Raw genomic sequence first — 25741 nt, 5'->3', positions numbered from 1 at the left:
AGTTGATGTTTTTCTTAGTTCATATCTTAGATGTTATTACTGTTTTTCTTATACATTTTATTGTTGGATGTAACTGGGACCCTGTGTACATAATTTCGCTCCACCACATGTACCACATGAGGTGCGATTGACAATAAAGAAACTCTGACTCTGACTCTGACTCTGAAATAGGAAATATATTAACACCAGGGTTACTTTTATTCACATCTAATAAACATAAGTAATATAAATTTCTAGCTTTACAGAGCGCTTTCTTTTATATTACCAGACTATCTCTCCAAGTTAAATAAATATATTCCATGTTAGTGGAGTGCCATTTTCTCTCCAGCTTTCTAGATGCCTGTTTTAAAGCACGTAACTCAGAATTGAACCAAGGAGCCAGCTGTCTTTAATTGATTACTTTATTTTCAGCTGAGCAGTTGCGTCGAGTGAAGTTTACATTGAAATTGTAGTATACCGAAACATGGTATCGGCATTGGCATCGGTATCGGATGATATTAGCGATAAAGTTATAGTAAAGTAAATATCGGACGTTGGCCATTCCATCAAAATAACTCACCGCTATGAAAGGCTTCTGTTTTAAGTTAAGTTTTAGTTTAAGAAACTGTCAAGTATTTTTTGAGGGGGGAGTGGTGGCGCAGAGGTTAGAGAAGGTGGACCTGTGATTGGAAAGTCACAGGTTCAACTCCCGGTACTGTCAACATAAAAATGTGAGTGGAAAAGGTGAAACACCCACACCTGCCTCCACCCTCATTCGCCCCACTCTGGGCCCCTGAGCAACCCCCATCTGCTCCCTAAACAGGTCTCTCTTTAAAATGAGTTCTCCTGTCTCAGTGAGACTACCTGTATAAATGAAGTGTAAATTAAAACAAATTAAAAATTCTATCTATTAATGCACTACTACTTATGCGCTTTTCACTTGTAAACAGGTTAGATTTGTGAAAATTTACAAATTTGCACTGTTCGAATGCTGTCGTTGTGTTAGAGTAAATGTCATGAATAAATTTGACATTAAACATAAGCCAAGTTGAAGTGTTAATCATTTTCAGCCCACCCAAATTGACAAAGACCACACAGTAAAATGTAGTATTTTAATTCCACAGCAGTGAAAGCTATGTAATCTCTGTAAGTAGGTCTAGGGGGGAAAAAATATTGGTATTAGTATCGGTTATCAGCAAAATAAGTTTTAACATATTGGCATATTGAATATTGGCCAAAAATTATGCATCCCTAATTTATATACTTAGAGTTGGTTTTTAGTTTATTTAATTTGAGTGGAGGGCGAGCTGACACTGTTTCAGTGGGGTTTTGGGTGGGTAACAGAGGAGAAGCAGCAGAGAGATGTGGAAGACTAAATCTCTGCTTCCTGGACTGGACCCTGGGTTGTCAATAATTTGGAGGACAAACAAAATCAGCCAAATTTCTAGAATGAAGAGCAGCTCTATTCAAAATGGGATAAATGCTATATTTCCGCATCAGACCAGGTTTTCTCCAAAAAGCACTCCCAATTATCTACGTAGCCCACATTGTTTTCAGAATACCACCTGGACACCCAGTGGTTGAACGATGACATACAACTAAACATGTCATCGCTGGTCAGGTTGAGGAGGGGGCTAGAGAAAACTACGGAGTCCGACATGGTTTTAGCAAAGTTACACACCGAAGCAACATTAATTTTAGTGACCTCCGATTGGCGTAACCAGGTGTCATTACCGCCCACGTGAATAACAATCTTACCATATTTACCCATATTAGCCAGCAGTTTCAGATAAGATTCAATGTTGCCTGCTCTGGTCCCCGGAATACATCTAACTATGGTCACTGGAGTCCCTAAAGCCACATTTTGAACTATGAAGCTACCAATAACCAGGGTCTGCTTCTTAGCGGGTGTCACTGAGCGAGGAAAATCTATTCGAAATGTGAACAGGTCTTTGGTGAACTGGGAGCTTAGCCTTAGGACTACGCTTACTCCGGACTGCCACCCAGCTGGCCTGGGGTTCTGGCTGCTCAGGGTGTGCTGGAGAACCGCTAACGGGAGCTAGTTTCAGTGGTTCTGCACTGCCTAAGGGGACCTGGCTAGCTACTGTTTTTTTCTACAGTGCAGAGCCGAGTTTCCAGTTTGGACAGCCTCTCCTCCAAAGCTACCATACAACTGCATTTGTTATATGTATCATTACCGCTAAATGAGGCAGAGGAATAGCTAAACATCTGACACACAGAGTAACTGAAAACAGAGGAAGCCTGGAGAGAAGCAGAAGCCATGCTAAGTTAACACTAGCAAGTGCTAGCAGATCCCAAATACACCATTGAAAACTGAGAAGTGTTGAAAGATAAAAGGTGTTTCAAGTACTATTCAACAGTAGAAAAACAACTGTATTTAGGGTATTTGTGTATTAGAATTAAAAAACAACTTCAAATATAGATGCATACAAAAAACAAGACTCCTTGAGCAAACAAATTACTCAAGCTGCTGGCAGAGAAAATAGGAAATGACACAGTATGTCTTACCATGAAGGTCCAACATCAGGAAGCAATTATACATTTATAAAATTACACGATTACACAAAATACACAATTACCGGTATAAATCTTAGTGTTTCAAGTTGAAGCCTTTAGCATGCTTCCTAAATTGAAATGCCTCTTTTAACAGAAAACTGTGGATCCTGCTGTGGAAGAGTTTTCAAAAAGAAGTATTGAGCTTGCTAGTAAGTGAAGTTCAGCCATTTACAGTTTTTATGGGGTTTTGGCAGTAAACAAAAGTGTAAAAGTACTTAGACGACTACAATTTTGTTCCAGATGTGGGAAACCGTTTGGCTGCTTCTGGACAGTATAAGATGGCAGTGACTTGCTTTACTGATGCCATTAAATTCAACCCGAAGGAATTCAAGTAAGCGCAAACTCTTATACAGATTTTTAATAGAAACACTCAGCAGATGCTACAATAAGTATCATAAAACATGCTTCTTGTGTGTTTCAGGTTATTTGGGAATCGATCCCTCTGCTATGAAAGGCTCCAACTGTATGAAAATGCTCTCAGGGATGCTGACCTTGCACTTTCCATGGAACCAAACTGGATAAAGGGTTTATTTCGAAAAGGGAAAGCTCTCTGTGGCCTCAAGGTAAACCATCTCAACGTTGTTCTACAGTCCTGATGCTGCTGTAATCATTTATCCAGCTGTTAGAAAGAGCATGATTTATCCACATTATTCCTAGCCCACATGCTGCATTATGGGAATTATGGGCGTGATTTGGGACGCAGACCAGAATTGACAATTGTTTATTTGCGAACAGTACAAGCTAATCTATCTAAAAAAGTTAAATCTGGTCCTCTGGACATTCAAAAAAAAAAAAACCCCAAAACAAACAAACAAAAAAAATTGTAGAAACGTTTCGTCTTTCATCCAAAATACTTCTTCTTCAGTCTGAGGTGCTGTATTCAGCTCGGTCTTAAAAATAGCACCTTCTAGTAGTGGATCAACCAGTTTGCTGCTGACAACCAAAACCAGCTGCTCACATGATCAAGGAGGACCATCAGCCTAACGATGGATCGCTAGCACCCTGATGGCTGTTTACTATTCACAGGGGGCTGAGTGATACTAGCAATAACAGCATTGTAAGAGGGTGTAGCATGAAGCTGCACTGCTCTAACTATGACCCCTGACCCTTATTCATCTTCAAGACTCACCATGAATCGTGTCTTTAAAAGTCACATTTGACTTCAATAATGTCTGATGTTTTTCCACACATTTCCTGTCCTTGGATACAGAGTCAACCACAGTCTGACTAATGTTTATCTTATTTCTTCCTATGTTTCTAAGAAAGAAAAACAAATCATTAATGAAGTTTGTTTTATTTGATTAACGTGTGAACATGAATCATTTTGATTGTTGTTTTCAATCATTATAATGAAAGCATGTGAAATATTACAATGTGAATAACATATTTCTCTGTTCTGTTTTTCAGAAAGTGATTATTCCTTCAGAGACACCTGTGAAAAAGTAGTCTTTGAGTTGGAAGCTGTTTTCTTCAGAGGGGAGCCACATTGTTCCCTAGTTAGTCAAAACAATCTTCTCAGAGCTGTTGTTTTTCACAAAGTTTCTTTGTGTGAAAAGCAGTTCGCCTTGGACCCCCGAACTGAGCAGTTCGTCTCCGGCCCCGAACCGGAAGACTGTTCGTCTGTGGACCCGATCCTGGCGGCCCTGCCAAGGTCCACTCGTTCAACTCCTGAGCAGATAAACATGTCGCTCAAATTACAATTGTTAGAAGTTTAAATAACCACAGAAGATGAAGCCTTTTTTCACTGCAAGACTCACGTTCTCGGCTGAAGGTTGCGATGGACGGTGCACCTTCTCATCAGCTGTTGTCCTCACAGACCTCTGAAGCTGTCACAGTGACGGTCAGCTACCTTGGGCAGTTCCCAGCGAGTCCTCCTCATGGTGTCTCTGGTAGGGCTCAGTACCGAACCCAAGTTCTTTTATGGCACTGACCGAACTGCACCTGTCGGTGTATGGATTGAAACGTCACTCTTTTTTCGGTGTCAAGTTTCGGTATTGGCTGTAACGTGTCACGTGGTATCAGCACGCAGGCAGGTAAAACACCAGACATATGACGAAACAGTCTATGTGTTTACACCCAGAGCTGTATAGAGCTACCGCACCTATTCTATGTACAATGCATGTCTATGGTGCTGGTGACACCCACAGACTGGGTTCACGTGTGCAGCGTGTGTGTTGTCGAACGGCTCCGACAACACACGCACAAAAAGTTGCTCCATGTTTCTCTGCAAGAAGAGAGACGGACAGCAGCTTTGTCCCCCCTCCTCCTCTCAGCGTGAGTCAGTCTATGTGTGTGTGAAACGGACTGAATCAACATTCCACAGCCGGACTCGTCTTCATCAAAGAACTCCCGAGGACGGCTCTGTTTCAGCTGGTGAGTTTACGTTTGTTAACCTGACTGACCTGACTGAAAAATGTTGGATTTTATACCTGGATTATTGAGCATGGACTTTGTTACGTTTGTTAACGTTATTGCAGCTTAACATGTACATCGTGGTGAAATAACACTAACTTTAACATATTAGTGTGTAAATTTATTTTATCTATGTAGCTAGCTAAACTCAGAAGCTAACTAAAGATTGAGAGTAACAGATGAAGCTTAGCTTGTAAAACTGCTCATCCATCTAGTCAGCTGCTTAAACAGTTCACTAATGTTCACTGTTCATGTTAATGTTCTCCTCACAGGAGGTTCTGACCCAGATGTGAAGACAGACAGAAATGCGAGGTGGGGGCCACAGGACAATCAAACTTTGTTGTTAAAAGTTTGCCGTCTTTTCTACAGTGGAGCTGCACAGTGGAGGTAAGTTAAGCTGTAAAAGATTTTGTTGACCAGTTAAACTTTTCTCTCTCAGCCTAGATAATGTTTTTTGAGCAATAATAACACAACCATGTTAGTGTTGATGTTTTGTTCTCATGTCAATTAGGGAGATGATCAGAGCCCTAAACCCCAGAGAACCACAGAGAAGATTCAGGAAGAGACACAGAGGTGCAGAAGTCTGCATCAACCCTACCTTAGTGAATCCAGTGACTTGCTGGTGGAATGTGAGGGACAATATGTCAGTGCTATCAAACTGACAACCAGGTATCTGTGTGTGCAACAAGCATCATCTAGAGCCTCAGAGTGAACATTTTCTACTGCTGGCGACACCATCAGCCAGGAGTGGGCTTGTTTGTGTCCAGAGAAAGCAGACATGTTGTTTCTGAAGAAAAACTGTTAAGTGAAAAGGTCCTCAGTGTGTAGCAGTGAGCATTAGACACTGACGTGTCACTGGTTTGAAACTGTTCTTTTGACCTGGAAATTATTTGTTTATTTTAATGTAAGAAAACTGCTTTGAATAGAAATACCAAAGTAAAAAAATAAAATTCACAATTTGCACTGTAATGTGTAACATAATTTTATTCTTGTTAAAATTAATAGTAATTACAAAATTGGTACTGAAAAAAGAACCATCCAGGAACCAACACCGAAGTGAAGGTACCGACACCGGTACCAACACCGGTACCGATACCGATTTTTTTAGAAAGTTACCCAGACCTAGTCTCTGGTCATATCCACCAGAGAACCCCAGAAAGACGAGTGGTGCCATCAACACTGCACAGTGGTGCCCCGGTAAGAAGAAGAAACCTGATGACATGATGCCATGGTCTGGTTATGCTATTTTAAGATGATACAACTTGGTAAATCAATTTCCTGGCGTGCAGTGACGATAAATGACTATCTGTTCAGATTAAATAACTTCTTTCAACCAAAATCCAAAGTAAACTATTAATATAGTCAAACTTTGTCTAAATTCATGCGCGTATAAAACTGAAATAATTCCTGCTCAAAGAGTCAATTTAGCCTTAGATAAGAGAATTAAGCCTTGATTAATTCATTATTATTGTTTGTTTATTATTGTTGTTGATTTTTAGTTTGATTATTTTTGTAGTAAAACTTCAAAGACAATTTTGGTCTCTTCATTCAGATGAATATTCATTTGTTCTGGTATAGAACTCCCTGTAATTAATGAATTCTACTTCAGTGACTGAGTTCTGATATTAAAGGGTGAATATATTAATGAAGTTGTTTTTGGTCAGTAAACTGACCAGCTAGTGCCTCACTTTAACGAGAGCTAAATAAATAAATTAAATGTAGTAGAGGGGAGTGGATAAAGTGTCACCCTTCTTCCTCTATCTCACATCCTTCATATTGCTACATATATTGGTGCCTCATGTGAGGCACCAGCTGTTTACTGACCAACTTTCTATAAAGGCAAACTTATGAAAGAGAACCAGCCTGATCCATGTGCTGTTTTGAACGTTGGTTCAAACTCCAGTTCCTTGGAACTTTAAGGCTCCACAAGGGCTACAAACTGGAGTGCTAACGAACCTGTGATGCGTTCCAAAAAGGGCTACCAAAGGCCAACCAAGAGATGGCCTAGTCTGCAAAATGAACGACAGAGATACCACATGCTTTCTCAGAGGGACAGATGGTCACCTGACCGAGGAACCTGGAGAAACAGGTGGTCACCTGATCGAGCCTCTCGAAGGGAAAGGTGGTCACGTGATCAGAACAGTCAAAATGACTCCTACAGGGGTCGTGACTACGGATCACGGGACCATCCCAGACGTGAGGACAGATCACTGTCGCCTCCCAACCAGAGAGGATCTGGAAAAGCTTCAAAGTCCCAAAGGGACCAGAACACAAGGAAAGAGAAAAAAGGTAAGTCTTATTCTTTTACTCAACAAGATATTGATTCAAAATTCAATTCAATTCAAAAATACTTTATTAATCCCAGAGGGAAATTATATGTTGTGGTAACTCGTCATCCTGGTTTCAGTAATGAGTTGTTATAGATGCTGATGGCTGTGGGTAGGAAGGATCTCTTGTAGTGGTCTGTCCTACAACGGATTTGAGGAAGCCTCTGACTGAAGACACTCTGTTGTTGTATGACAGTCTGATGAAGAAGATGCTGAGGGTTGTCTATAATGTTCTTCATTTTATGAAGAATCCTTCTTTGTACAATCATCTCCAAAGGTTCTAGAAGAGTCCCCAGAACTGAGCCTTCTTTATGAGCTTGTTGATCTTTTTTAAGTCACTTGCTCGGTGCTGCTTCCCCAGCAGATGATGGCAGAAGAGATAGCGCTCTCTACAACAGACTTATAGAAGATATGCATCATCTTGCTGCAAACGTTGAAGGACTTCAGCTTCTTCAAGAAGTACAGTCTGCTCTGTCCCTTCTTGTAGACGGCTTCACTGTTGCATTTCCAGTCCAGTCTATTTTCCAGGTGAACCCCAAGGTATTTATACTTCTCCACCACCTCCACTTCTTCTCCTATGATGGAAATAGTGTTGGACCTGTTCCTGATTTTCCTGAAATCTACAATCATCTCCTTTGTTTTATTCACATTCAAGATGAGATGATTGTTTCCACACCATGCCACAAAGCAGTCCACCAGTTCCCTGTACTCAGCTTCTTGTCCATCTCTGATACACCCGACTACTGCAGAGTCATCAGAATATTTCTGCAGATGACAGGGTCTGTTTTGTACTAGAAATCTGAGGTGTACAGAGTGAAAAGGAATGGTGAGAGTACAGTCCCCTGTGGTGCTCCTGAGCTACTGACCACCTGGTTAGACACACAACCCTTCAGTCTCAAACTGTGGTCTGTCCGTCAGGTAGTCTTTGATCCAGGCGATTGTTGAGGCCTCCACCTGAGTCTTCTGAAGTTTCTGACAAAGCAAATCAGGCTGGATTGTGTTAAATGCACTGGAGAAATCAAAGAACATGACTCTCACAGTGTTGTCTGCCTTTTGTAGATGACAGTGAGTTTGCTGAAGCAGGTGTATGATGGCATCTTCAACTCCAAGTCCATGCTGATAAGCAAACTGCAGTGGGTCCTGATATGTGCTTATTTGTCTAGTCAGGTGGGTCAGAAGAAGTCTCTCTAGGACCTTCATGATGTGAGATGTCAGGGCAACAGGTCTATAGTCATTGAGGACTGATGGGTGAGTTTTCTTTGGCACTGGAACAAGACAAGATGTTTTTCACAACACTGGAACCTTCTCCTGGGTCAGGCTAAGGTTGAAGAGATGCTGCAGAACCCCACAGAGCTGCTCTGCACAGACCTTCAGGACTCTGGTACTGACACTATTTGGACCTGCAGCCTTATTCCGGTTCAGTCTCTCTAACTGCTTCCTCACCTGCCCTCTGGAGATGCAGAGGGGGGAGGCAAAGGAGGTATCAGCATCTTCTGATTTGGTTGAAGACCAATATGTAGAAAAAGGGTCCATGACTGAGGTGGTAGATACAATATTTGAGGTGTGACAGGACAGCCTTGGGCCAATGGAGGGTGGTATGTATGTTTGGCTTCGGCAAGAGAGGAGGATGCTGAGCTTGTTCCTGAACTGAACCTATTGAAGAATGTATTCAGTTCATTGGCTCTGTCCAGGCTTCCATCCTTCTGATCCTCCTTCTGCTTGAAGCCCGTGATCTGTTTCATCCCTGACCACACATCTCTGATATTGTTCTGTTGGAGCTTGCTCTCCAGCTTCTTCTTGTACACCTCCTTGCTGTTTCTTATCTTGACTTTTAGTTGCTTCTGTGTGCTCCTCAATAGTTCCCTGTCTCCCTCCCTGAAGGCTCTTTTTTCTGGTTTAGCAGTTCTTTCAGGTCAGTGGTAGTCCAGGGTTTGTTATTGGGGAAGCATCTCACTGTTCTGGTGGGGATGGTGTTGTTTACACTGAAGTTTGTATAATTGGTCACACACTCAGTCATGGCATTGATGTCCTCTCCATGTGGCTGGCACAGTGCATCCCAGTCTGTAGCCTCAAAACAACCCCGCAGGGCGTCTTCAGCTTCCGTTGATCATTTTCTCACTGTTCTCTTTATTGCAGGTTGCCTCTGAACAAGGGGTTTATATTTTGAGCAGAGAAACACAAGATTGTGATCTGATTTGCCAAGAGGGGGTCTTGCTTTAGCGATGTATGAATCCTTGACATTTGCATAAAACAAGTCCAGCGTTTTGTTTTCTCTGGTAGAGCAGCTGACAAACTGTTGGAATGTCGGAAGTGTAGCAGAGAGAGAGGCATGATTAAAATCCCCAGATATTGCTACAAACGCACTAGGATGTTGTGTCTGTAGCTTAGCAACCTTGGAGCTGATGACATCACATGCAGTCTCGGCAACAGCATTGGGTTGAATGTAAACAGTTGCCAAAATAACACTGGTGAATTTTCTTGGCAAATAATATGGATGACAACTCAGGGCTAACAGTTCAATATCTGGACTGCAGAGATGGCACTTCACAGTAACATGTCCAAGATTACACCATCACAAGCACTGCTAACCCACCTCCTTTCCTTTTGTCACTCCTCTTTAAATCTCTATCTGCTCGTATGGTCAGAAAGCCTGGCAAGGAAACGCTGGAGTCGGGGATATGATCCTGCAGCCATGTCTCAGTGAAACACATAACACTGCATTCCCAATACTCTGGATGGGTCCTTGTTAGGGCTTGAAGTTCATCCAACTTGTTTCCCAGGGATCTCACATTGCCCATCATGATTTATGGAAGAGATGGTTTAAACTGCATTCTTCTCTCTTTCTCCCTCTTTGCTCCTGCTCTGCATCCACGACGCCTCCTTTTCAACTCAGTTGGGATTTGAGGCTGCAGTTGAGATATTATTTGAGCTTTGGAGATGTTATTCAGCTGCTCCCAGTTGTAAAAAACAACCTTGTTGTTATGGTTACGCATCATAACAAATGTCCAAAAGCAAAGATATTTCTGTAAAAATCCCTCCAGCTGCACAGCATCCGACACCAGAGGAAATAATCATCCAAAAAAAGTGATTTATATCCAGAAAAAAAGAGGAATTAAAGTTTTGAAAAGTAATATCTCAGAATGAAAGTAACAGAGCTACTCCAACATGCAGCCACCTTGAGTGGTGCAATTCTTGAACTTGAATTCTAGAAGATGACATCAAACGCCTACTGAAATCTGCAAAAACGGATGAAAATGGGGAAAATAATGTTCTTTCAATCACCACTGTGGTGGAAGACCGAAGTCCTCCCACAGGTGTAATAGCTACCTCCTCTCCACCCATCGGGGGGAAACAAGGAAGCTCTACCCGCACACCCACCACCAAAAACTGTGAACTCAAACCAGTCGAGTGCAGTTATGGTCGTAGCAAGGATCTAGAGGACCAGTACTCGGCTGAGGAAGATCCTGCGATCCAAGTTGAACCCACAGTCCTGCAGTTTCTTAGTCATCTCACAAAAAAAGGTGCAGCACAGAAGTTCTACGCACCTCTGAATTTAGAAGATGTGATGGTGCACGATACACTTCTTGACACTGGCTCGAACTTGACACTCATGTCTGACGATCTTTTTGAATCCTTGCGTTATGTTACAGACGTTGCAAACAAAGAACTGAAAGTTCAATCTTGTAATGTGAAGATACAGTCGTACTCTTGAGCTAACACAATTTTGTCCTCAGTGGCACTAATGAAGATCTCCATTGGTCATATGACCCTGATACATCCTGTGTACATCTCAGACCTTAAATCGGTCCCTCCTCTTATTGGAAACAATTTTGTTGACAGGCTAATTCATCTGCTTTCAAACCCTGAAAATGTGGGCACAGGTACACACACCTCTGCCAATTTCATTGCCTCGACAGTTCTATCCATGTTATGATCTGGAAACCGCAATGAACTTGAATGCAAACCAAACGAGAGTCCATAGACCAGAAAGGTGATGATCATCTAAAAGATGCTCCCACCGAGACTGTGGTCACAAACACCCAGCCAAAACAACTGTTGGAACAGTTTCTACCTGAAACCAACATTCTATGTCCTCTGGATCCACCAACAGCTGCTGAGTCCTTAACACTTTTCTCAAACATGACATTTGGCCCCAATGTCATAGGTCCAATAAAAAGCACAGATAAAGCACAAAACGGGTCCATGACAGTGAACAAATCATCTGAAAATGCAGAACAAAAACACAGTGTTGTGTCCATCGACCCTGCATTTTCTGATGAAGATCTTATCAACTTTCAATCACTTGATCCTGCAATAAACAAAATCATTCTTTTTTTTTGCCCTTGTCCTGTCCGGCATTGTGACACTTAGAATTATTGTCTGAGTGTCAAAGTGATGCCCAACAGATTTACTTTCACAAGCAGAGCATTATGGCTGGCCTTAATGCTCCACTTGGTATATAAATTAAATTTTATTAGAATATGCTTTGGGTTTGTTTCAGATGTAATGGACACGGGGACGGAACACAAAGAAGATAACAAAGCAGAAAAGTGAGAGAAGAGTCCAAATGCAAAGAAGGAGATAGGAATAGAGGAGAGAGAGAGGGATAAAGAGAACACAAATCTCTTGGAATCTTGGAAAAAGTCATATAATCCACAACGATAAATCCACAACGATTGGAGATGTTGATTGATCAGCATGCAGAGGGGTTCCCTCGATTGAACTACAGAGGCGACCACTGGATGGAGATTGGAGACCCACGTTGGAGTTGTAGGTCCCTTCAGCGAAGGTTGCTGCTGGTGGTTCCCAGTGGGTGCCATTCTGGTTCTATGTGTTATGCATTTATGTGGTTTTAGTTGGGCTTATGAGTGGGATTTTACATAAGACCTTAACCTATATGCACCTGGGGTGTAAGCTATCATGGTTTAGATCAGCTACAGTTACCAGTTTAAAGGGTGGGTCATGCTGAAAAATTTATATAGGGATTTATACCTATAGAAGGGCATTCCAAACTATTTTTCCATTCCTAACTTGGTTTAAGTTAGATTTACATGGCAAAATATAGTTTGGTTCAATTGTCTGTTGTCCTTTTAGACAAACGACTTGAGGTTTGTTTTTTTGGTTTTCCCCTAAATGTTTTGGAGTCTATGGCGAGACTCAACTGAAAGATTAGCTAGCCCCCCCCGAATAGGATTGTTCGAGTAGGTTCGGCTTGAGCGTCGTGAGACCAAGGTAGCATTGATCTACATTGACTCTTCAAAGATTGAATTTTAACAAATGAACGGCATGTTGGCATAGTTAAAGTCATTTTAGTCTCTAACTCAAGTACACACAAAATTCATTCTTGCTGGGGGTGTTCAGAAACAATACCAAAAACCAATTAAACGATGTCTCAACATCGACTAAAATAGTGATTAAGCAACCAGAAAAACAACGTTTCAACATTGACAAAAGTAGTGATTAAGCAACTAGAAAACAACGTTTTGGTGCGTCACTCACTCTGTCAGATTTGATCACGTTATCGCATCTGGTAACATCACCCTAACTAACATCACCCCCTGTGGTCATGGGGGACCACTAACACGGGTGAGGACTTCGGTCCATGAGCAAAAGTTAGGATGCCCTTGAGTAGTTTTAGCTGTTTGCAGCTGAAAGAGGACTTTAAGGTCTGGATTGGAATCTAGGTCGGCTTCGGACGGAGTGTTTTTCTCTGGATCAGTCAAGTACAGCATCATCGAGTTTATCGCAGGATCCGACTTCTGAAGTTGGATGATGTCTGGGTCAGTCAGCATGGGTTGTACAGAGACTGTGTCGTCAGCCGGCTTGGCTGTAGCCTGTGCACGTGTGACTGCCATTACCTCGGCTGTAGGTTGTACTGACAGAGTTGCGAGCGGCTCGCAGGGGTCAGAGGACCACCGAGGGCCGTCCACGGCTCCGTCCTTGATAGCTGGTTTATCTGTCCCCGGCGACATTACAGCATCTTTGGTGTGGGGTCCTTGGATCTCTACACCTTGAACTACCAATGGTAGGTAGTATCCGGTGGGCTCTGACTGTCTCATCTCGCAGAGGAGGCTTTCTTGTTCAGTCAGAGTTGGGTTCACCGGTTGGATCTCTTCAGTTCCACATGCTTTCGAAGGATTACTTACCAGAACTGTATTCTCTGCTGAGAGGTCCTCGGTGCCTTCTCGGCACAGAGCTCCTCGAACAGTGTGGCTGACATAATAGTTATGTCGGCTCCACCATCCAGTAGGGCTTCATGTGTGACGACCCCTTCAAGTGTGATCGACAGGTAAGCTTTTTTAGCGACCCCCTTTCTGATCAGGTTACACAGGAACATTGTAGGTTTTGGCCGATGTTTCTTCTTACGTTTACCTTTACCTGTGTAATCCCGGTTTTTCCGAACCGTTGGTGCAGTTGCTGCTGCTCCTGGGAGTTCGGCTTTTGACGGGCCTCCGTCTTTGATGTATGAGATCACATGCCCACTGTGTGTTGAGGGGCTCTCATTGTTTGTAACAACAAGGTCCTGGTGGCTGTCCATGACAGTGGCAACGTTGTTCTTTGTGTCACCCTGGTTTGACTGAACCGTTAGCACAGCTGTTGGTGTTCCTGAGGTTTCAGTTTGTGACAGGTCACCGTCGGTGACGTGTGAGTGTACCCCCCCCTTTTTCAGGTGAGGGCGTGTCAGAGTTTACAACAACAGCATCATGGTGACTGTCTGTGACAGCAGTAACATTGTTGTTTGTGTACTCTGACTTATCAGCAATGATGTTGCCAAACAACGCGTTAGGTTGTTTGTCCATGGCAACACCTTTCAACAATTCCAAGAACCGATGCACACTCTCTGTCTCGTCCGAGCTCAGAGGTCTGCGGCTCTCTTTCTGGACCTGCTGCTGTTTCTTTTTCGTCTCAGGCTGTTCAGGCCGACGTGGTGGGGAAGCAGGTCCCCTCCTCTGGGCTTCCCAGTGGGATCCCTGGTTGTATGGGTCACTTTTGGTGCCATACTTTTTACCCTTATGGCGTTCGCCCCCCTTCTGGTACAATCGTTCATCCTCTGATTTCTTGGGAAACCATTTAGGATCTCGTCTGGACCAGGGGGCACTCACCTGTTGTGGTTTGGCTGCTGGGAAACCTCGTTTCCTCTCGCCTTTTTTGGGAGGGGGAGCTGAAGCTCTCGTCCCTTCCAATTCTAGTGACTGGGCAGGAATCCTCTCACCTGGGAACACCTCAATGGGTGTTTTGGCCTGTGAACGGGCTTCAAAGACATTCACAGCACAACTTTTTATCTCACTGATGGATTTCTCTTTGAAATTAACCATCATTTGCACTGACATTCTTATGTCAGGGTGGAGATTTTTGCTGAAAACAAACTTACACGTTTCCTCCTCTTCCATGCTGGTCTCGTTCCTGTAACCAAAATAAGCCTGCAAAATCCTAGAATAATATGCCCTGGGGTGCTCATTCTTGCCTTGCATGACCTTGTCGGCAGCTGGATAACCGCCAGGTCCCGCGCAAGGGGAATACTCTTTCATAAGAGCAGCACATAACAGGCGGTAATCCTTTCTTGTGGCATCAGGTTCACGCTCTATGAAGGAAAACACCGTCCTGGTTGAAGTGAGCCTGATCAAACCTACTTTATCCTCAACTGTAGCGTTAGGATAGCTTCTTAATTGGAAGTCAAGGTCGTTCAGATAGGCCTTAGTGTCGGTTGAACCCAACGGCCCTGGCTCAAAGCGTTGGACATATTTTGCAATTTTGTGCAAATCCGTAATCGAGAGCAGAGGCTGAGTGATTAGTGTCGTAGGAACCAAAATAGCACGTGGAGGTGAGTCGCTAGACTCACGTGGAGGTGACAGAAGGGGATTAAGTGCAGGGGGTATAGCAAAATCCTTCTGAGGTGGTGGTGGGTGTCCTAGACTCTGACTTTGTTCGTCTTTGAGTTCCAGACAACCTTGCCCCACGTCAGAAATCTCATTTGTTGCTGCGGCAATTTTTGCCTCACAGGCTTTTAAGCATTCCTGTGATGTATGACATTCACTTTGTAAACGCACGCCCTGTTGGACTAACGCCGCCTTTTCCAATCTGCACTCGTTCAGAGCTTTTGATGTGAGCTGCACCTCTCGTTGTAGCGCATCATTGTCTGAACACAGTGCTTGGTACTTAATCTCTCTTTCACGTAGCTTCACCTCATATGAGTCTGCTTGTAACGACAGCTGAGCTTGTGAGAGCTCTCTCTCTCACGTTTTAAGTCATTTTCCCAGGTCTCCTTATCAAATTTAGACTGTGCCACGAGTTTTAGGTACTCCACACGTGCTGCCACGTGGACCTCTGTCTCGTGCATTAACCTTTTATCAAGGGCTTCAGCCTTGTTGGCCTCAATATAAAATTTAGCCTTCAGCAAGAGTGCAAATTTAGCCAGATGTTCATAGCTTAACTTTATGTCTGCAGAAGTCACACTTTCTGCAACTTCCTTCAGCTCGTTCAATAACTCTGTTGAGTTTATGCTGTCCACCTGTTCACCATATGGATGTAAGGATTCTGTTAGCAGCGTTAACACTCTTTCTAACCAGTCCTTCTCCTCACATGGAACAATATTTGTTTCTGTCACATCTGCCATGGTTATCCACTGTTCAGCAAACCTATCTGGTTAAACAGTTGCAAACTTAGAGTTTTTTAACAGGTAAATATATTTTTTTAAAGTGAGCAGTGAGATTCACACACTATTTTAGCTCAGGGTTCAATCAACAGTACTGTTTTAAGCAAACTTTTAAATAAATAGGCCCCTGTGAAGGTCTTACCCCATAAATATTATAAGTAAATGCCTCCTTCTGGCAGTGTTACTTAATTATGAGCTTATTTTTAACAGATACCATGAACCAGGCCATTTCAGTGTTAACTTTACTCAAGTGCACTTAAAATTAATAAACCTGCAATTTTCCTAAAAGTCTGACATCAACTTCAGTTTTAAACGCTTCTTTAAGCAGTTTTAATTCACCAGAATTCGCTATTTAAACAGGACACAAAAACCAGGCTTGAGTAACAAAAAAAAATTATTTAAATGAAAGCAAGTGATCAGCTTTCTTTCAGGAAAACTGTTATACTCCTTTTTCAACAGCAGGTGGCGGTGTAAGCTTACTTTTACTGGCAGGAGGCTTGTGACAACTTCCTGTGAACCGTTCTGTTGACATCCGGTCGCTAGCCGTTAGCTGCAATGTAGCAACGATCGAGCACGGTTCTGTAACATTTTATGGACGTATTTAAAGCTTTTAACGTGGCTACTTTCAACAAGCACGCTTTATCTGCATGAAAACATGAGTTTAGGGACAGTGTCAGGCTTTATTTAGCGTTTTTAAACACAAAGTAGGACTCGATTAAAACAAGCTTCATTTCCGGGGTCACGTGACTTTTCAGACACGTGCACATCGGAGGAGGGCTTTACGCACTGACATCAGAGGGAGTGGACGCACAGAAATACGTCACCAGCTTCTCAGCGAATCAGAACGACCCGAACAGCGGTTCTCAACCAATCACAGCCCGTGTTTACCTGCTCTCAGTTAGCAGTTAGCATTAACAGTCCGGTCAAATTATCGCCCATTAAAACTTCAAAAATGCCCATTTTACTGTTAAAAATGTAACGAATAGCATAAAACACAGCATTTGAGGCGGCGCTCAGCTTCAAACAGCTTTTCATCCATTTAAAACATGACTCGTTCAGTCCAATAAACAGAACCGAGTCGAACAGCAGAACCTCCGTTCATGCAAGAGTTTTAACAGAATAAAGCGTCTTCCCCACTGCATCCAGCTTAGTTACACAAACAGATTTACACCTTTCAGCTTTAACAAGAACACATTGACTTAATTGCAGCTTTCTGAACACCACAAGCATGACTTATCATGTCCTTTCAAGCTCAAAACTCGGACTCCCATGCGCCAACATGCAGCGTCAATTCAACAGCACTGATACTCGTGTCACACAGAACTTATATCTCTTTAGAAACCTGTTTGGCCACCAAAATGTAGAAGGTAGTGTTTAAAGAGGATAATAGAGCATAATTTATCTCTTTTAGAGACCCGTACGCAGCCACCAATATGTAGTGGTGGGGGTTTAAAGAAGAGATAAATGGAGAGAAAAGATGGGTGAAGGGAGAAATTTATGTTTTGTTTATCAGAATTAACACGCTTCTTTCAACACCAGCTCAAACCTCCGGTACACTTAGTGCGCGACAACTCGTGACGCCTCTTTACCTTTGCAGATGATGGATCAACTCCGGTCTAGATGTCCCTATGCACGCTACCTTTCAGCGTCTCCGGTAAGAGCGGCTGGCCATCGTCAGAAGTCGTGTGGTTTACTCCGTTAAACAGAACCAGCTCCCTTCGAGGTTGTAGGGCATTATGCCCTGGTGAGTTCACAGCGAGGCTGTGAGTCCGTCAGAGTTTCCACTCAGGAGTGGAAGACTCCATCAAAGACTTAAGACTCACCAGACCCCAACTCGACTAGAAGACAGACTTGAAGACTCAGGAGACTAGAAGTTCCAGGAAGTGTGGACTTTTAAAGAGTTCTCACTTCCGGTCATTTCAGGACTTCCTGATTGGTTGAAACAACCAACAGGGGGTGGTTCTAGTGATGTCAGACGGTTATTACAAGTCAAAAGGAGTGCAAGAATGTTTAGGAACGTTTAGTACAGACAGGGAAATGTTTTGAGGAAGTGAGAAACTTTGCAGGTGCCAGTTGTTCTTATTTACTGTCTGCTAGGTTTAAAAACAATACAGCCCGTTCTAACACTTCTTTCTGACTGTCTCTGACTTTTGACCGACATCACTACTTCTCATTCAGACAGAAGATCAAAATGCATAATTACTTTGTAAATAGACATTTAACTTGATTTCTAATTTAAATGAGGATTAAAAAAAATAATCATTAATACTGTTTCACAGTTGATTTGAAATGAATGGTTCAACATTTAGAAATGATATGAACTAAACACACTTTTGATTTATCAAGATATTGTAAAATAGTAATGATAATATAAAAAGAAGAGTGTTCTTTCAATTGATTACTTCAGGATGCAATTAGACAGTCTCTGGATGAGCTAATTTGCATTTCTAGATTCAAATCAATGAAATAACAGTTCCTGTCCCATGAAGGTCTTCAGAGGCAGGTTTTGGTCGGAGGCCGAGTTCACTACAGCCACCACAACCCAACTGAGTGTGTATCTGATAAACACCTGAATCTAAACACCTGTGTGAGCATGCTTATCACTATAAGGTTTCTCCATAAAAATGTTCAATAGTGGATGTGGGGACCCATAAACTCATCCCCACAGGACACAAAGGTAACACAGGGAAGACCGGAACCACAGACACACAGCGGCCCCCAAGCCCGGAACTCCGGTAGTCCCCCAACAGGAACACCCGCACCCCCCAGAGAGAGAAGCAAAGGGAAGCCCTGGGCGATCCCCAGCAACCACAATGCAGAAACCCCCAGGAGGCTGTAGTGACGAGTCAACAGGCCCTGCCGGCAACCCGCCCCTCCAGAGCAGATCCGGCCATGGACACCAAGCCCCGAGTCCCGAGGTCATACCACCCCCCAACAGAGGCCCGACAGAGCCAGGGCACCCAGGCCCCCGCAGGCAGCCACCAGGGCGGGCTCGCACACACCCCACCACCCACCCCCAGCTGCTGAGAGCCACCAATGCACCGGCGGCAGGGGGCCCCCCAAAACCGGAGGGGAGCACGACCCACCAAATGGGAGGCCAAAACTGGTCCAAGAGAGGGGGGCCACCCAAAACCCAACCTGAGACAAACAGGCACACAGAGACAGCCCAACAGAGCCTCTGTTGGGCCGTCCATGTGCCCCATCTGCCCAACAGCGACCGCAAGCCAGCCCCAGGCCGGGGGCCAGAGCAGCAGAGAGCAGCAGCTGAGGAAGGCCGGCCCAGCGCACCAATGCATCCCTAAAGCCCCACACCACAGGCCCGGAGAAGCCCCGGCACGCCACCCATGCCCCCCCCCCCCCCCCCCACACACACACACACACACACACAGCAACCCGCACCATGAATGTCACATCAGGCTGACCAGCCAACACTCCGTCGAAGTGAAGCCAGTTGTCAGGTCCTCTGGATGTTCAAAAAACAACATCAATAAATAAATAAAATCGTAGAAACGTTTCATCGTTCATCCAAAAGGCTTCTTCAGTCTGCCGAGCTGTATTCAGCTCGGGTCTTCTAAATAGCACCTTCTCATAGTGGGTCAACCAGTTTGTTGTTGACATTCAAAACTAGCTGTTCACATGATCAAGGAGGACCATTAGCCTAACAATGGATCGTTAGCACCCAGATGGCTGCTTGCTATCCACAGAGGGCTGAGTGATTCTAGCAATAACAGCATTGTAAGAGGGGTACAGTTGAAGATAGAGGCCTCCAGAGGACCTGACTTAACTTTTTTAGATTTTTCTACCTGGATTATTGAGCATGCATCAGGATGTACTGTATATTGTTCTGTTGTTTAGTTTTATGCTGTTATTAAAGTAAAAAAATAAAAATACAAAAACTTCCTATTTGGCTTAATGTAATTCGGTTTTTGGTTCTGATTGTTATTGTATTTATTAAGATTTTTATTATTGTTACTATAGTTTATTTATTGTAAAGAGTGCCGTTTATTTAAAATATCATCCAAATGGGTCGCTTTTATTTATTTTTATATGTCATATATATGGCATATTTTCAAAATAAACATTTTTTAAAGTCTTTGTTTTGACCTTTTTTGTACCGAAAATTAACCGAACTGAGCCCTCTCTGAAACTGAACCGAACCATACCATACCATACCATTTTATTTATAGAGCACTTAAAACAGTGACAAGGCCAACCAAAGTGCTGTACAGACAGAAAAACAGGCAACACACAAAGCAATATACAAAATGAAGTAAATCAGAATATAGACCTAAAAATGATGCAGATAATAAACATGACGACTAACCAGTGTGAAGCATACAGGTTCAAAACACACATCATCTGGTGTTGAAAGCTACTGAATAGTAGTGGGTTTTTAAACGGGATTTGAAAATCGAGAGGGAGGGGGCCTGTGACAAGCAGAGGTAACTCGTTCCAAAGTCTTGGGCCTGCGACAGAGAAGGCCCTGTCACCTCTGCGCTTAAGACGAGCTCCTGGAACTGTGAGAAGTAACTGGTCCGTTGATCTCAGGGAACGTGGTGGGACATACGGCTGTAGCAAATCAGAGAGATTGGGGGGGGGGGGGGGGTAGGCAAACTTCAGCGATTTGAACCAAAATGTGATTTTAGTGTACGGTTACACCCCTATCTCCCACAGACTAAAAACATGCATGTTAGGCTGATTGGTAACTCTAAATTGTCCCTAGGTGTGAGTGAGAGTGTGAATAGTTGTTTGTCTCTATGTGGTCCTGTGATAGATTTGTGATCTGTCCAGGGTGTACCCCACCTCTCGTACAGTGATGGCTGGACATGGGTGTAGTGAACTTAATCTGGTGTCACGACTAAGCCTAAGGTCAAAACCCTTGACCTTAAGAACCTTGTGGGACAGAAACTGTCATTTCATTGATTTGAATCCAGAGATACAGGTTCACCCATCCTGAGACTCTCTTTCTTGATAATCAAGTGAAAGAACACTCTCTTTTTATTATCATTACTATTTTACAAATGTTGATAATCAAGTGTCTTAGTTCAAACCATTTTAGATGTTGCAGTGAACTAATCAATTTTATTAACTGAGACGCTGAAGGGTGCGTTAAGCGGAATCTCGCCTGAGACATCTCCAGGTAAAAGAGTCGATTTCACCACCTAAGTGTACCGTAAGGAGAAGCTGAAGAAAGCCCGGAGAGTGCCGTTCTGTTCACACTCCCTCAAACCCCATCTTTTACTCTTCTTTAAACTTCTTTCCCATCTTTAAACTCCTCTCTCAAGTAGAAATTCTTCCAGATATTTAGAAATGTCTGTGTAAAGTGCTCATCCACCGCCGTGTGGGTAAAAGATCATAATTGTACAGTTTTCATAAATGTCTGTGGTGAAGCAACGGAAAAATCATAGCCGTATGATTTTTCCTGATTGATTGCTTATGTTGTTATTTTCATAATTTGCCAAATTAATGTAAATGTTTGATGTTAAACTTTGATTCTGTAAATAAATGACCGCATTCATTTTGATGGGTCAAATATAAATGACGTTTCACGTTTGCATTTCATTAAATTCAATGCACGTTTTATTCAGTTCAGAAAAATGAGGAATCCGCGTTAATTGATGAATATATCTGAGCATCTGTTCATCTACATTCTGGTGGCCCGTTACGTGCTCATAAATGACTGTATATTCGTGTGAAGATTGAATTTTACGTGTTGGCATGAAAAATAACAGTTTATCAGCTGTGCTGAAACGCAGCTCAAAAGCTTTGAAGTCAAAACATTGCATGTTTACGCAGCGTGCTGGAGCTGCGCGCTTAGAGCTTGGCTCTGCATGTTTACGCTGTATTACGCTGGCGATGTTATGAAAGCTGAAATAATGTCATATGTCTTGTGAAAGCTGAATTTGTACGCCTGTTATCGTAACTAAGCTGGTTTTGAGCTGGGTGAAAACGCTCTATTCTGTTTAAAGGCTCGGTTCTGAAAAAGGTTCGGACGAGGTTTTTTTTTTAAATAGCTAGAAAGACGTTTTTGAGACCGGAGTAGAAGACTCCGTACAGCTCAGAGTTGATTCGTTACATTTTTAACAGAAAAAGTGCATTTTGACAGTTTAAAAGACGATAAGTTGACGAAATAGTTTCAGGCTAATCTAACATGCTGGTGGCTACTAACACTTCGTGGTTGGTTGATTTGCTGCTGTGGAGCGCTCTGATTTGCTGAGAAGGTTGAATGACGTGCCTACGTAACTTCCTCTCACCCCTGCTGCTTTGTCATTGGTGATTTCAGTCACGTGACCCGGAAATGAAAATTCGTTTTCATAGGGAAATAAAATCTGCTTTTTAAAGCTGAAATGCGCTTTAAAAGGGTATTTTGATACGCTGGTTAAGTTCTTCGAAGCATACTCGCTGAAATTTTGCCACGTTAGGGTTTAAAATCCGTCATTAAATGATGTTTTTGAACAACGCTAGCGATGCTAATTTTAAGCTAACAGCTAACGACCGGAGCCTTTACTACGCTTAAAATCACTAAATAAAGCTGCCATATGTCCAAAAAACTCATGTTCATGCATAACAGTCGTGCTTGTTGAAACAACGCCACGTTTACGCTTAAATTCGTTCAGAAACGTTGATTTTAACCGAGTTTAGCCGAAGCTAACTTTAAGCTAAGCGGCTAACAACAGGATGTCAACCGAACGTCACAGGAAGTCGTCATAGACTCCTGCTGGTAGAAAGCTAAACACTGCACCCTCCTGGAGAAACGTGAAGATCACAGGTTTTCACTTCGCTTTTAGGTTTAAAGAGTGAAATTAAACGTTTTTATTTTTCTGTAAGGCATTTTTGAGTTAACAAACTTCCTCTAGCTGAATAATCACTGTTATCTTGCATTTAAAAAGTGAAGGGTATTTATGCAGAGAAGCATTTACCAAAGAGACTTTATTCACTGGTAATCCCTTATAAAGGTACAAAATAAAGTTAGGAACTTTTTATAAAATAGAAACGGTTCAAATATTCACAGAGTTGAAAAGTTTACTCATTTTGCTTGAAAGATAATACACGTTTAATTGCAAAATCACTAAATAAGAGTAACCTTATCAGGAAAAAGTAACTTTTCTGTTTAAGTTGCCACCTAAAAAATAAATCTTCCTATTTAATTTTAAATAGAAGTTACTGACAGGAGGACAGGAGTAATAACAGTTTTTCTGAGAAAGGACTGATTAATCCTGATACATCATCAACTTTTCTTTTTCTTTTCACCACTTAGTTCTATGAGTAACTGTTAAAATAGCAAATTTCTGGAACAGAACGGTTTAAAAAACGCTTTAAACTGATTTGCTGTGAGACTTTTTAGAAAATTGCAGGTTTATTAAAAATTCAGTGCTTTAGAGTAAAATACACTAAAAAGAGCTTGGTAACTAGTACCTGTTGAAAAATAAGCACATACAAGTAACACTGCCGAGAGCATTTACTTAAATATTCATGAATTGGGGTAAAACCTAAGAAAGGTACCCACATTTGAATAAGTTGACTTATAACAGTACTTCTGTGTAAACCCAAAGCTAATATAGTGTGCAAACTCAAAGACATCTGAATACAAATATTTACCTGTAAAATATCTGAAGCTTGCAACTGTTTTAAACAGATAAAGTGCTACACAGTGAAAAACATGACAGGTGTGTTAGAGAAAGACTTTGACCCTTATGGGATAAGGGACTGCTTGAAGAATGCGTTAGCGCTTCTGACAGATTCCTTACATCCACAGATCAAGCAGGCGGAGAGCATGAACCCAAAAGAGTTATTGGACAATCTGAAGGAGGTCACAGAAAGTGTGACCTCTACAGAAATTACAAAGTCAAACTATGACAAGCTGGCTAAAATCGCAATTTTGCTGAAAGAATCATTCTATACGGTTGTGGAGAAAGCTGATAACCTTACACTAAGGTTAGACAGTGAAAAAGCGTTTGCTCAGGAAATTGAAGAATACGTCCTTCAATTTAAAAGTGAACACGAGGCCCGCATAAGAAAACATTATGATCAGATGGTTCACTTACAGCAAAATGCAAATGCAGAGGTTGATTCGCTGAACTGCAAAATACAATTACTTGAGGCATCACTATCGGAGATTAGGGATAAAGAACAAGCGTACCGAGCCGTGTGTTCAGATAACGATGTGCTACAAGCACAGTTACAGATCGCATTAAAGGAGCTGGACGTTTGCAAGGCAGACAAGGCGATGATACTCCAACAATGGCTGAATTTACAAAGGAAATGTCAGACATCACAGGAGCGCCTGACAGCTTGTGAGGAGAAACTAGCTACAGCTACAAACCAGATTTCTGATATGGGGCGGGCTGGTCTGAGACTCAGAGACGAACAAGGTCAGGGCCCGGGTCAGCCACAACCACCCCAGACAGATGCTGTTACACCTCCTCCCCTTAGCCCCGTTCCAACACCCCCGCCTCGGGGGATAAGGACGGGTCTGCACCCACTTGCGCCTCTTCCTCCTAACGCCATGACGTCACCCCCACCCCCATCTCGGGCGGTGGGGATGGACCTGCACCGATATCAACTCACTGAATCGGTATACACCATGCCGTCACCCCCACCCCCATCTCGGGTGGTAGGGGCAGTCCTTGACCAATCTGCACCACCAACCACGCATGTGAGACCGTTAATACAGTCTCCTTCAATGGATGATTTGCAGAAAATCTCAAAATATGTACAACGCTTTGTGCCTGGACCGATGGGATCATCTGGAACAAAAGCGTACCTCAAAGATCTGGAGTTCAGATTGAGATCTTATCCTAATGCTACGGTAGAGGATAAGATCAGTCTGATACGGCTCACTTCGGACAGAGAGGTGTTCACCTTCATCGAGCGTCTACCAGATGCAACGAAGAGGGATTACAACCTTCTGTGTGAAGTTTTGATCAGAGAGTACGACTCCTGCACGGGACCTGCTGGTTTCCCAGCTGCAGACAAGGTCATGCAGGGTAAAACTGAACATCCAAAAGTTTATTACAAAAGAATCTTCCAAGCTTAATTTGGTAACAGAAATGAGACCGGAATGGAAGAAGATGATGGTTTTAAGTTTGTTTTCAGCAAAAATCTCCACTCTGATTTTAGACAATCAGTACAAATGATGGCAAATTTCAGAGAAAAATCCATCAGTGAGATTAAACAGTGTGCTGTGAATGTGTTTGAAGCATGTTCTCATGCTAAGACGCCCATTGAAGTGTTTCCTAGTGTAAAGGTTAAACCCCTCCCTCTTGAACTGGAAGGACGACGTGCTTCGCCGCCTCCGCCTAAGAAAGAGAGAAAACAGTCTGTTCAAACCAACAAACGACGGTGCACGCTGGGACAAAAAAGCTCCTCTTTCAGAGGATGACAGTGATTATCGTAAAAGGGGTGAGCGCAGGACGCAAAGATATGGAAAACCATATCATCAGGGGCAGTACGTAAAGGAACCCCCGAAAGACGTACCTGACCGTCCCCCACCTCGGCCGAAACGAACCGAGGCGAAAAAATCACAAAAGTTCCAGAAACAAGGCCCTACACCTCTGAGCTCGGAAGAGACAGAGAAAATACGCAGGTTGTTAGAAACTTTGAAACACACTGACACGGGAACCCAACCAGGAGCACTTTGCAGTAATGTAATCCCTATTACATCTAAGGGCGCGAATGACAACATTACAGATGTCGGTGGACCACACCAAGACGTTGCTGTTGTTGCCTCAAACAACCCCTCATCAGAAGAAGGGGGGGTAAACACACACACAAACGATGACGAGTCATCGCA

This window comes from Nematolebias whitei, chromosome 21 (assembly GCF_014905685.2).
Source record: "Nematolebias whitei isolate Nwh7 chromosome 21, NemWhi1, whole genome shotgun sequence".
In the NCBI taxonomy this organism is placed as follows: domain Eukaryota; kingdom Metazoa; phylum Chordata; class Actinopteri; order Cyprinodontiformes; family Rivulidae; genus Nematolebias; species Nematolebias whitei.
The sequence above is the reverse complement of the archived record's forward strand: the minus strand, read 5'-3'. Positions refer to the sequence as shown.